The sequence below is a fragment of the Callithrix jacchus genome, chromosome 1, assembly GCF_049354715.1.
Source record: "Callithrix jacchus isolate 240 chromosome 1, calJac240_pri, whole genome shotgun sequence".
Classification (NCBI taxonomy): domain Eukaryota; kingdom Metazoa; phylum Chordata; class Mammalia; order Primates; family Cebidae; genus Callithrix; species Callithrix jacchus.
The window spans coordinates 116,130,025-116,144,452 of NC_133502.1; the positions used below are offsets into that span (position 1 = coordinate 116,130,025).

The 14,428-nt window shown below is 34.6% G+C and overlaps 1 protein-coding gene across 36 annotated transcripts in view; it reads right to left on the reverse strand.

The window, feature by feature from the left end:
- The window catches only part of PTPRD (protein tyrosine phosphatase receptor type D), a 2,336,513-nt gene that overhangs the window by 1,365,492 nt on the left and 956,593 nt on the right, over nucleotides 1-14,428 (reverse strand). The window lies entirely within an intron of this gene.

The following is a 14,428-nucleotide window of genomic DNA, read 5'->3' on the forward strand; positions in this document are numbered from 1 at the left end:
CTACCAAAATACAGCTGGGAGGTGTGATTGCCTAAATATCCTGTCTCCTTCCCACCATCTCCTCCTAGGATTGAGAGGAAGAAGGTATGCAACTTTACAACTATTTAGGGATTAACTAGCAGAGGAAGGTGATACAAGAAAAATGTGTGCTGCTGGGAAGAAGGTATGCAACTTTACAACTATTTAGGGATTAACTAGCAGAGGAAGGTGATACAAGAAAAATGTGTGCTGCTTGAGCTGATCAACTATGAGCCAGCTACCCTGACCATCCTCCCTCCTCATGTGGGTGAGTTGAAGGAGCACACATCGTTTCTTGCTGTTATGAGCATTAATGTTGTGATACCCTCTCTTGCTTCTTGCTGCCTTAAAGACCCACAAGAATCAAGCTTTATAAATATAACACTATATTGTTCTCATTTAGTTCTTTAATATGGAACTTGGTAAAATTTTCCCACAGAGCAGCAGTTGAAAATTACTATTTTACTGTACTATTCAAATTTATAATAGAGCTTTCAAAATAAACATATGTTAGAGTGTTGAATACTTCTAAAAAATGAATCTGGGATACATTCTTATAAATCATGTAATAAGAGCATTTGTATTTTCAAAATATCTTACACTGAAACATAATGTTCTTTGGGAGTGTAAGTCTAGGGTGCAGAGACCGGTTTCCTCTGTTAACCGACTGTCTCACAACTTTGTGATAAAATATGGACTTAACTATTATCTCGAAGTTTAAGACATTAAAAACGTCTGACGGATATTATTCTCCCTTGTTTTTCCCTTTCAGCATCTTGTCTACTATAAAGTCTCCTGAGAGCCTGAGTAAATACTGGCCCCATGCAATATTTGAGTAGTATTAAAGCAAATGTTATATAAAGATATGATCTTGACACATAACCCTTACTGAAAGTAATCCTGTCTAAACCCAGTATGACCCCACATATCAGGCCCCATTCCCTCCCCATGTGACCTTTTTTCACTCTGTTATCTCTTTTAATCAGACCATCTTAAAAGAAGCAAACACCAGATTGCATCCCTTCTCCTTACATCTTTTATCTCCTTGAGAGAAATTAATCTGTTCCATCTTATCCCTGTGCAGCAAGCAGGTCATTTTAATAATAGAAAAATGAATGTTGAGATTAGCAGTTACTTTAATTAAAAGGTGGTCACTAGAGAATTGATTTCTTAGCTGGTTGTTGACTTACAAACAGAAAATAATTGGCACATAAAAACCAGCAGAGGGACATACTGAGAACATAGAAGCTATTGACAAAAGAAAGTAATAATGCAGAAAAATCATTTACGTTTATATAGAGGGTGCTATATTTATGTCTATTTCCAGTTATTAGCATTCCAGAGCTTAGGAAAGACATCACCTTGAACTTTCTCATCATTACCCACTCTCTTTCTCTGACAATTGATGAGCTTGACAATCTCGTTAAACTGCCAACGACATAATTTGCAGAGGCTCTAACTCACCAGCCCCTGGAAAACAGCAAACTGATGGTTTAACACAAACCTGGCACTAATCTTAATGAAAATTTTATTTTATGAGCCAGATTGCTAGCATATCTCCCTCCTTGAAGTCTGCACTGGCTTGAAGCAACACTAAAAAGTAAGAAGACAGGGACAGGACCAGGTCATCTTTTAAGGTCTGTACCTGTTTTTCTCTACTGCTATAGTTCCATTGCATCCTATTTCCCATTCTACCAAAGATACAGTAACTTTTTTTTTCTAATGACTATTCCCATTTTTGCCATCATCTATTGAGAATGCTCACATTTTTCTGTAAAAGTCAGCAGGTGATTCTAGCTCTGGGTTTGAGAAGCTTTCACGGTTTCTTTCTAAAGAACAAGAAGAAAATTGGTTGTTGCCACTGTTTTATTTCTGATAGGGTAGATTGCTGCAGGTGCGCATGTGGGGTGTGATTTCTTATGGAGGAACGTTGGGGAAAGAGAAGGCAGGGAAGGGAGTTACAGCTTGGGAACTAAGCCTTAGAAGTGCTTAGGGAGAGAGACACTCACTGTCCAGGTACTGGTAGAGTAACCCAGGACATGCGAAGGAACTAAGAAATTGTCTGGAGGCCATCTATTCTTCCGTCCAGCAAGAACTTTCCTCTCCAGCATGTGAAATCCTTCAAGAAAGTCTGCTCCCAGCACACAGCCAACTGACTGTTCAGCGTGAATACTGCCTATCAGTACCACAGCATTTTCCTCAGTTCCACACACACTCTAGGACTTCATATATACAGTGAGAAAGAGAGCGTTCTGGATCTCTAATGAGGAAGTCACAGGGAAGGCCACTGGAAAGAACTTTAACTGATGAACAAGATATGGACAGTCATTAGTGATAGCCTCTTTACCTTTTGTAATACAATCTAGACAGATATATTAAGGGGTTAGGGTATAAAATCATAGTTATTTTGGAAGGTAGGAGACTTAAATGTAATGTTTATGGCAAGCTCATTAGGTTAAGGTTCTAGATTCTCTTTTGATGACTATTGTTCTTCTACCACTTGGTGGAACAATTTGGAGGACTAAATTAGGCAGTCCCTGAAATTACGACAGTTATATTCAATGAGTTAAGTGAGCTGTTGTTAATTAAGAAGCTGAACATGAAGTATTAGTGCTTCCCAATTAAAGGAGGATGTGGGAATATTACCAGGCATTCAGTGGTAAATTGACTTTTTGGAAGCATACATGGGGAGTCTGTTGGCATCACAGAATTCTGTTAGCTGAACAGCATGGTTTGAGGCATAAGGGTGAGATACGGAGACAGATACCAGCACCTGGTAAAACAGACTAGTGAGGAGAGATAGTAATCCAGAAAAAACAAACATCAAGAATCAAAAGCAAAGCAACAAAATATATTTTATTTTTCTTCCTATCAAAGCAATTCAAGAAGCAACAATGCATATAAAGCATGACAACTCTGGTTTGCTTTTGAAAAGACAAAAAAGGGCTAATAAGAGTTTCAAAGAAAATATAGAATGTCAACTCTGAAGTAATAAGATTTATTGGCCTGCTGCATTTTAGCATTAGATTTTAATAGTCACATTGTAACAGGAATCCACAATGAAAAGTGAAAAAGCACATAAAAACAAGGTAAGAATTCACCTAGTGCTTTTAAGATGGCATTGTGAGATATAATTATGTAATGTTTAATTTCATGCATTAAAAAAATAACAAAATATAAACAAAAAATTCAAATATGATTACTCATTTAAAAAACATATTTATAATTAGAGGGGCATCTTTCTTAAGACTTTAAGTTTGGGTTCTAATTTTATAGTAATTATATGACTCCAGCAAGCCAAGCTGGTAGAACTAAATATGATCAACATTAATGTTCTTGAATGCCAAAACATGCCCTGAAAATGACAGTGAGAGCTTCTTTGTAGCATAAAGAGGATTATGTGGACCTCTAGGGAACTGTTTTCACAATTCTAAAAGCAGTGAAGGTCAGACACTACAATCATGCTGAAGTGACCACTTCCAACTTGTTCAACAAAAAGGAAACATGAACACATAGATCATATTAGACATGCTTGGTTAAAAAAAGACCATTTAGCATTTCATATCACTCAAGATCATGTTTTATTTCAAATAGTCAAGAATAATTTAAAACTAAGCCTCTAAGTAAACTAACCTTACTCGACATACGTTTCTGGGCTAATCACCGTAACATTCTAATATGTGAGCTGTTATCCTTTGCCAGCATCCAGATCCTATCAATGTTGGGTACATTTTCATTAATATTTGACTGAGGCATTTTGAACATCAGATGTTAATTTCCCAGATTAGTTCAACTCTAAATACACCTAATACTTTATGTTCTCTATGGTCTTATCTAGAATGCCTTTGTCAACTCACTGCAATTCAAATAAAGACTCTACCTAAGACAGTTGCATATTATTTTAGTTGGTAATTGAGTAATAATATTAATACTTGGGAGGAAGCTGAGTTAGTGGATGGGAACTTCTTTCTTAAACATTCACTAAATACATAACAAGGCCTTTTTGTCAACAATAGACAAATTTGTTACAAATTATTTTTGTATGCCTTGTAATAGTAGACCCTTTTTTGTAGTTTTCTTATTCTTTTTTCTAGATGGGATTATTTGTTCATTCAGGAATTTTAGAAGTTTTGTGATCTTTAGCGCAGTACAAATGAGTGATTACAATCAAGAAATTCAAAGTTGCGATATTTAGATTCCAGTCTCTTCTCTGTCATCTATTAGTGATTCATCCACAGCATGTTACTTAAGCTCTGTGTTGTATTAATTTCTTCCTATCTAAAGTAAGAATATATCACACATCACAGTTTTGTTAAGAATTTTATTTGGATGATAGCCTGAAACGTATGTACTTAGGATATAGTGAGCACTTAAGAATTATCTATTTTGCAGCATAAAACTTCAAACTTTTACAGGTGAATTTTTAAAGAAAATATGGAAGTACAAATTTAGGTATGTAATTCTATCTACATATTTTCAAGAAAGTTTATTATCCCTTCAACTCAGAAGAAACAATGTAAAAAATAAGTTTCTGAATCATGAGTACGTATAATCGTTAAATGTGTGGTTGTTTTTGTATAGCATATATATTATATATGCTTATTATATATAGTATGTATACATAGTTTATAGATTTTACTCTAGAAAAATGCAAATGACATCCACATACATCCACATATATGCACATATATACTCAAACATGGTACTATTAAAAACAAGAAGAGGCTCCCAAATGTAAGCTCAGTAAAAGTTTATTGCATTTTCAATTGTGAGCAAAAATATTTCACTTTAGAATAAACTATTACTTCTACATTTCACAATTGAAAGGCTTTCAAGTGTCTAACATTTGTGTTACTTTAGATATATATTTGAACTTATTTTTTTCTGGCAATATTTTAAAACATAAAGAAAAAATCTTAATAATCAAATCAAAATATTTACACATCCCCATTAAATTAAAGAAACAAGGAAAGGAAAAGTATGTTGCTTGTTTACTAGTAGTTAGCTAAGCTTCAGATTAGAATTAACTGCTTTTAAATCAAGTAATAGGTCACCATTACATAATTAAAAAAAAAAAAACAAAAGCAAACCAGAATATTTTAGCAGTAAAATTTTATAGGAAGTTTTAGGATAATATTTAATACTATTTGCCAAATATCCTATTTTTATTTTTAGTGCTTAAAGCTCTCCAACTCTTATTATATACCAGATTTGATTCACTCCTCCTTCTCAAAAAGGAATTACTATAGTTCATATTGTTTTATCTGAATTGCTAAAAAAAATTGACTTCTTAATTATAAATAAAAATTCAAATTTTTTTGAAGTATTGTTAACTGAAAAAAATCTTGCTGACAATCTAGAATTCTTAGAATGCTTGATGTTTTAAGGAGAGCATGAGGAAATTAAAGCAGACATATTTATTAAATTATATTTTGGGCAGTTTATTTGAAGAGCTAGATACTCTATTGGATTTTTTTTTAATTATTGAAAACACCATATTTTTGTTTTGAAACCTTATGTATATAAGGTGGAGCGAATCAAGGAGCGTGTGGAGGAGAAGGAGGGAATCCCCCCACAACAGCAGAGGCTCATCTACAGTGGCAAACAGATGAATAATGAGAAAACAGCAGCTGATTACAAGATTTTAGGTGGTTCAGTCCTCCACCTCGTGTTGGCTCTGAGAGGAGGAGGTGGTCTTAGGCAGTGATGGACCCTCCATTTTACCTTCTTACCCTGTCGCTCATAATGAGGCATCATATATCCTCTCACTCTCTGGGACACCAGAGCCACTGCCCCCTCCCCAGGATACCCAGTAATGTATGTCTACTGATGGGAGACTATGAGGACCCCAGGATGCAGTATTCCTGGCCCAGAGGGCCCTTGCTGGCTATTGGGTGTTAGTTTGCAGTCCTGTGTGCTTCCCTCTTTTATGGCTGTGTCCCTGATTGTCAATAAAATATTTCCTGGCAAAAAAAAAAAAAAATTTGTCCTTCTTAAATTTTCATTCATTTGGATGTTGTAATACTGTATTCTACCAATTTTATTCTTCCCTCAAAAATTAATCTTCTCTGATCTTTGAGATGTATAAATTTTTTTTTCTAAAAATTCTATATGCAAACTCATTTCTCTACTGTGTATCTTGTATATCACTTTAATTTCTTACTCCAAGAAGTATTTGCTGATCTGATACACATTTTTTAAGCCTTTCTTATTCAATAGTCAGATCTATGGTGATAATCTATGTTATTAGAATAAAGAATATACTATATAATATTAATAATTTATAGATAATTATCTATTCTATATAGATATGGTCTATTCACAAGTAATAATCTATTCTGACAGAATTCCAAACAATGGTCAACTTTATGGTGGCTAACAGGAGGAAGGCAGCAGCAGAGAGACTTCTTCAATCTCTAGATAAATTTTATTTAGGCAAATTTTATCTAGAAATGAGTGTTGATTTGGTAAAGAGTTATCAAATTCTACCCTTAAGATATGTATACTTTATGTCACATATCAGTGAATATCTACAAGTTATGTGCATATAACATGTACTTACATATACCAGGTAATACATTGTGTACATATATACAGTGTATTGATTGCTATGCATAAACATAAAGAAGGAAAGATTCTCTTAGAAGTTATTATACTTAACTACATTGAGAACAAAATTTGAACTTTGAGAGCAGTGATTCTTAGTCAACAGACATATGCTAACTTCGTCCAGTATGTCTGGCCTGCTGCTTGGTGCTACAAGAAACAAAAATGTACAAGACATTGAACCTGCCTTTCAAGAACTTCTACTTTATTATTAGGTTGTAAGCTCATGTAATACAAGTTGTGTGTTACTAATTTCTGTATCCCAGCACCTAACAGTGTAGTGTTCACAAAAGGTATTCAATAAGTATATAATTAAATTAACTCAGAAGGTAAGGAGAGTGAGCCAAATGCATAAACAAAACATGTATCTACACACCACGTCATTAACCACACAGGCATACTCATGAGTTCCTAGGAAACAGGGAGAAGCTATGTTTAAAACCTTGAGACATTTGTCTACTTAATGTTAGAAAAATACAGATCTTGCTAAAATGAAGAAACTGGATCTCCTAAAATAAACCTCACACGCGTGGGGAAATATCTTGCTTAGATGACAAGATAAGTGGAACCCCCTTTGTGGAAGCCTTCATAAGGGAGGTTTTATGAAGGTTTTAGCTGTTTCTCGGGGTTTCCTGATGGGTAAACAACCTTGGACTGCCTATGGGAAACTGACTCCCAAATGCTCAGACATTAGTGGTTTTCCCTGGCCCTTGGGAAACTGAAAAGTATGCAGACATCACAGGGAAATTTCATATAGTTAAATGTACTTAACTAAAAGAACTTTTAAAAAACAATTATGCGATCTTTAAGATGATATTAAAATGCCTTCTCTGAAATCATGAAATTAAGATTCTATTTTCATTTTATTGATATCAATTGGTCAAAATAAAACTAAATGTTAATAACTAGAAGTAGACCTTCTTCATGTCTACTTAAAACTATATACACATATGCTCACAAAGATACATTATTATGGGTACGTGTGATATGGTTTGGCTCTGTGTCCCCACCCAAATCTTATCTCAAATTGTAATCCCCACATGTTATGGGAAGAACCTGGTGGCAGGTGATTGTAACATGAGGGCAGTTTCCCTCATGCTGTTCTCCTGATAGTAAGGGAGTTCTCATGAGATCTGATTGCTTAAAACATAGCAGTTTCCACTACACTCTCTTTCTCTCTGCTGCTGCCTTGTGAAGAAGTTGCCTGCTTCTTCACCTTCCCCTTCACCTTCTGCCATAACTGTAAGTTTCTTGAGGCTTCCTCAACCATGTGAAACTGTGAATCAATTAAATCTCTTTTCTTTATAAATTACCCATTCTTAAATAGTATCTTTATGTAAGAATGGACTAATACAATATATATCAACTGGCCTTTCAAAAACCGAAAACCTAGAACAATTTACAATAACTAATCCAAATAAATAAGGCACCTCAATTTAAGAAACCATACGAAATGTGAACTGAACACTAGTTTTTCATTGATTTGTTTGGCGTTTATGCCAATGTACCTAGGAAGCCAAGAATAGAGTTTCCTCTGAATCTTGCAAGATTAGTCCCCAACATATATTTGGTTCCTTCCGCTCAATGTTTTGTAGTTGTTTTGTCTGGGTAAATGAGCCTATGGTTAAGATCAAAGGCTAACTCTGGGGTAACAGGTGTACAAAAGTCATAAATAGAACCCTGTGTAAGGATAAATAAAATACAAGTAGAACAAAGTTTGCATGAGTGATGAGGAAATGAAGGCAATGAGTGCATATTAACTGCTGGTTAACAGGCCAGTGAGGCTACTAGTCTATTATCTGGTATACTCTAATCTCTTAAAATTCTATTTCTTATTTGGTGGTGATATTTCTCTACTCTCCTTAGGTAAGCTACTCTACCAGTAATAAGACAAACCTTCTTCTACAGGTTTGGCACCCACTTTAAATCTTCCAAGTTCCAAAGATATTTTATCCAGGGACTTTGAAAACAAAGCTAAGGGCTACTTTTTTTTTTTTAATATCTGATGGAATATCCTGAATCCTAATGTAAAGATAGGTGAATGGCTAGCTAGGTAAACAGTAGATAGTTACACACACACACACACACACACACACACACACTCCAGCATACAAAAACAGCAAAGTTGCAATTAATGTTAAGTCAAATGTACACAAACTTATCGATGAGTAAAGTACAACTCAACTAAATTCTTATATAATTAAAGAATATGAGTGTTTTTATCCTTTTTTGTTTGACTTCTTGAGTATTAATTGTATAATGACAGAAATCATGGTAGATCCCAATTTCATGACCAGGGACTACTTATTTAGCTTTTCTACTTTATTTCCCTCATCTGTAAAATTAGTAAAACATCCCATGTAAGGTCTCTGTGGATTAGGTGAAATATGGTAATATCTTCAAAAGTTCTGTGTTATATTAATCATTCTGGAAATAACAGTTTGGATGTCAAGATGAAATTAATGTCAATGAAATATATATGCATTTCATTTTTTATTGAGATATAAGAGATGTACATATTTTCAGGGTATGTGTAAATTTTTGATGCATTTATATAACATGTAATATTTGTATGTGTGTGTGTGTGTATGTGTGTGTATATATATATATATATATATATATATATATAACCTTAAATATTTATCTTCTATTTATGTTGTGAATATGTGAATTATTCTCTACTATCTAAAATGTACTATAGATTATTGTTACTATGAGTACAGGCATTCTATTGGTTTATCGATACTAGGTCTTATTTATGCTAACTGTATTTTTTCTTTTACCTATTAAGCAACCTTTCAATATCCACCCCTCTCCCTTACACTTCAAGGCCTCTGCTAACTAGCAATATACTCTCTAGCTTCATGAGATCCCCTCTATAAGCTCCCATATATGAGGAAGAGTGCAATATTTGTCTTTCTGTGTTTGGCTTGTTTCACTCAACATAGTGACTTCCAGTTCCATCCATGTTGCTAAAAATGACAGGATTTCATTTTTGTATGGCTGAATAACATTTCATTATGTATGTATACATTTTCTTTATCCATTCATACATTACTAGGCACTTAATTAGGTTGATTCTATATTTAGCTACTGTGAATAGTGCTGCAATAAACATGGGGGTGCAGATATCTCTCTTATGTATTGATTTCCTTTCTTTTGGATGTATACCCAATGGTGGGATCCATATATAGTTCTATTTGTAGATTCTAAGGACCCTCCATACTATTTTCCCTAGTAGCTGTTATTAATTTATACTCCTGCTCACAGTATGGGAGTTATCCTTTCTCTGCATTCTCTCCAGCAATTTTTATAGCCTGTCTTTCGACACAAGCCATTTAAAATGTGGTGAAATATCTGACTGTAGTTTTGATTTGTATTTCTCCGACACTCAATGATGTTGATCACTTTTTCATATACTCGTTGGTCATTTTTGTGTCTTCTTTTGTGGACTGTCTATTCAAATCTTTTGCCATTTTAAAAACACATGTTTTCTTTCCTATTGAGTTTGAAGTCCTTATATTCTTATTATTACTTCCCTGTCAGATGGACAGTTTGAAGATATTTTCACCCATCCTGTGGGTTGTCACTTCACTTTATTGATTGTAACTTTTACTGTGCTGAAGACGTTTAGCTTGATGTTATCCCATTTGTTTTTATTGTCTATGCTTTTTAGATCTTACCCCCAAAAACAATGCCCAGACCAATATCCTAGAGCATTTCCCCAATTTTACCTTTTAGCTGTCTCACAGTTTTAAGTCTTAGATTTAAGTCTTCTCAATTTTTATTTGATTTGTTTTATATGGTGAGAGATAGGCATCTAGGTGTTTTCCATATAGGTTATTCTGTTTTCTCAGCACAACTGCTTGAAAAGTTATTTTGCCAAAGTACAATTTCAATGCCTTTGTTGAAAATAAGTTGGCTGAAAATGTGTGGATTTATTTCTATACTCTCTGTTTCATTGGTGTACGTTTTATGCTAGTGCCATGCTCTTTTGGTTACTATAGCTTTGTAGTATATTTTGAAGTTATCTGATGACTTCAGTTTGTTCTCTTACTCAGGATTGCTTTAGCAATTCAGAGTATTTTATGGTTTCATATACATTTTAGGATATTTTTCTACATATTTAAATAATCTCATTCTTTTAAATTTTTGTGGGTATATAATAGGTGTATTTACTTACAGTGTATATGAGATATTTTAGTACAGGCATGCATTGCATAACAATCACATCATGGAAAAATGGGTATGAATCTATTCAAGCTCTATCCTTTGTGTTATAAACAATTTATACTCTTTCAGTGACTGTTAAATATACAATGAGATCATTATTAACTATAGTCCCCTTGTTTTGTAAAAAAATACTAGATCTTGTTTATTCTATTTTTTTGTATGCCCTAGCCATCCCTCCCACCCTCCCACCCCCCTATTTTCCTTCCTAGCCTTTTGAAACCATCTTTATATTCTCTAGTGCCATGAGTTAAATTATTTTCATTTTTAAAACTCACGGCCAGGCATGGTGGCTCATGACTCTAATTCCAGCACTTTGGGACTCCAAGGCAGGCAGATCACCTGAGGTTGGGAGTAGGAGACCAGCCTGACTAACATGGAAAAACCCCGTCTCTACTAAATATACAAAATTAGCCAGGCATGGTGGTGCATGCCTGTAAACTCAGCTACTCAGGAGGCTGAGGCAGGAGAACCACTTGAACCTTGGAAGGTGGAGTTTGTAGTGAGCCGAGATGGCACCATTGTACCCCAGCCTGGGCAATGAGTGAAACTCCATCGAGAGAGAGAGAGAGAGAGAGAGCAAGAGAGAGCAAGCACGAGCAAGCGCAAAGAAACAAAACCTCATAAATAAGAACATGCAATATTTGGCAATGTTTGTCCTTCTGTGCCCCACTTATTTCACTTAACATAATGACCTCCAGTTCTATCCATGTTGTTGCAAATGACAGAATCTTTTTTATGGCTGAATGGTACTCCATTGTGTGGAAGTGCTATGTGTTCTTTATTCATGTGTTTATGGACACTTCAGATGCTATCAAATCTTGGCCATTATGAACAGTGCTGCAACAAACATGAGCGTGCAAATTCAATCCACTGATTTCCTTTCTTTATGTTATATACCAGGCATTGAAAATTTTGGATCGTATGACAGCTATGTTTAGTTTTTTAAGGAGCTTACAAACTGTTCTCCATAGTAGTTGTATGATTTTACATCCCCACCACTGGTATTCAAGGGTTCTCTTTTCTCTACATTCTCACCAACATTTGTTATTGCCTGTGTTTGGGCAAAACCCATTTTAGCTGAGGTTAATATCTCATTGTAGTTTCGATTTGAATTTTTCTGATAACCAATGATGTTAAACACTTTTTTATATACCTTTTTGCCATTTGTATGCCTTCTTCTGGAAACTGTCTACTGAAATATTTTGCCTATTTTTCAATCAGATTATTAAATCTTTTCCTTTTAACTCCTTATATACTCTGGTTATTAATCTCTTGTCTAATGCATAGTTTGAAAATATGTCCTCCAATTCTGTAAGTTGTCAGTTTACTTTATTGCTTGTTTACTTTGTTGCAGAGAAGCTTTTTACCTTGATAGCATTCCATTTGTCCATTTTTGCATTGGTTGCCCATGTGGGGTATTCCTTAAGAAATATTTGCCCAGATCAATGTCCTGTAGAGTTTCCTCAATGTATTCTTGTGATAGTGTCATAGTTTGAGGTCTTATTTATATCTGTATTTATATTTTAATTTGATTGTTGTATAAGGCAAGAGAGTTAGGAATCAAGTTTCATTTTCCTGCATATGGATATCCAGTATTCTCAGCACCATTTGTTAAACAGACTGTTTTCTGTGGTATACAGTCTTAGCACCTTTGTCAAAAATGAGCCCACTGTAGGTGTGTGGATTTCTTTCTGGCTTCTCTATTCTGTTCCATTAATCCATGTGTCTGTGTTTATGCAAGCACCATGCTGTTTTGGTTGCTATCGATCAGTAGTATAGTTTGAAGGCAAGTAATGTGATTCCTTCAGTTTTGTTCTTTTTGCTCAGCATCACTTTGGCTAGTCTGGATATTTAGTGGTTCCATATAAATTTCAAGGGGTTTTGTTTTCTAGCTCTGTGAAGACTGTCATTAGTATTTTGATAAGAATTGCACTGAATCTGCAGATTACTTTCTGTACTACAGACATTTTTTAACAATACTGATTCTTAACAATCCATGAACATGAAAAGAGTTTCCATTTTCAGTGGCCTCTTAAATTTCTTTCATCAGGGTTTTATACTTCTCATTATAGAGATCTTTCACCTCTTTGGTTAATTCCTATGTTTTTAATTTTATTTGTGGCTACTGTGAATGGGATTTTAATTTCTTTTTCATATTGTTCACTACTGGCATATAAAAATGCTACTGATTACTGTATGTTGATTTTGTATCCTGAGACTTTACTGAATTTATCAGTTCTAATATGTTTTTGGTAGAGTCTTTAGGTTTCTCAAAATGTAATCTAGAAATAAGCATAATTTAACTTCTTACTTTCCAATTTGGATGCCCTTTATTGCTTTCTCTTGTCTGTTTGTTCTAAGACATCAATACTATGTTGAATAGCAGAAGTCAAAGTGGGCATCCTTGCCTTGTTCATGATCTGATATGGTTTAGCTTTCTGTCCCCACCCAATCTCATCTTCAATTGTAACCCCCACGTGTTTAGTGAGAAACCTGGTAGAAAGTGACTGGAGTATGGGGATAGTTTCCCCCATAATGTTCTCATGTGAGTTAGTGAATTCTCATGAGATCTGATGATTTTATAAATGGTATTTTTTCCTGCCATGTAAGATGTGCCTGCTTCCTTTCCCACCATGATTTTAAGTTTCCTCCCAAAGCCATGAAGAACTATGAGTCAGTTAAACGTCTTTTCTTTATGAATTACTCAGTCATGGGCTGCTCTTTATAGCAGTGTGAAAACAGACAAATACAAGATCTAAGAGGTAGTCTTCTTTAAGTATGCTTATTGTTCTATAATCTTCCTGCAGATGAATATTAGTATCTTTCAGATAGTAAGTTCTCTGTTGTTATCCCTCTGAATAAGCTTGGTATTCTCACATCTTTCCCTACCTCCTCTTTAAAACCAATCACTCTAAGATTTATACTTTGGAGGATAGTTTGTAGATCTTGTGGATGTGCTTCATTGTTTTATATTCTTTTGGCTTTTGTCTCCTCTATTTCCAAATAACTTGTCTTCGAGCTCACTAATTTTTTATCAACTGCTTCATAGATTCTGCTGTTAAGAGACTCTGTTGCATTATTTGTCATGTCATTTGATTTTTTCACTCTAGAATTTCTGCTTGATCCTTAATTATTTCAATTTCTTCGTTAAATTTATCTGACAGAACTATGAATTCCTTCTCTGTGTGATCTTGAATTTGAGTTTCCTCAAAAGAGCAATTTTGCATATTTTGCCTGAAAGATCATGTATCTCTGTTTCTCCATGACTGAACACTGGTGCCTTATTCAGTTCATCTGGTGAGGTCATGTTTTCCTGGTGTGTTGATTGTTATACATGTTTGTTTGTGCTTGGGCATTGAAAAGTCAGGTATTAACTGCAGTCTTCACAATCTGGGCTTCTTTGTGCCTGTCCTTCTTGGGAAGGTTTTCTAGGTATTCAAAGGGACATGGACCCCAAGCATAATAATGCTGTGATTTTTGCAGACTTGTAGCAGTACTCTCTTGGGGGTCTTGGATAAGAACTGGATGAATTCTCTAGATTGCTAGGCAGAGGCTTTTGTTCTTTTCCATT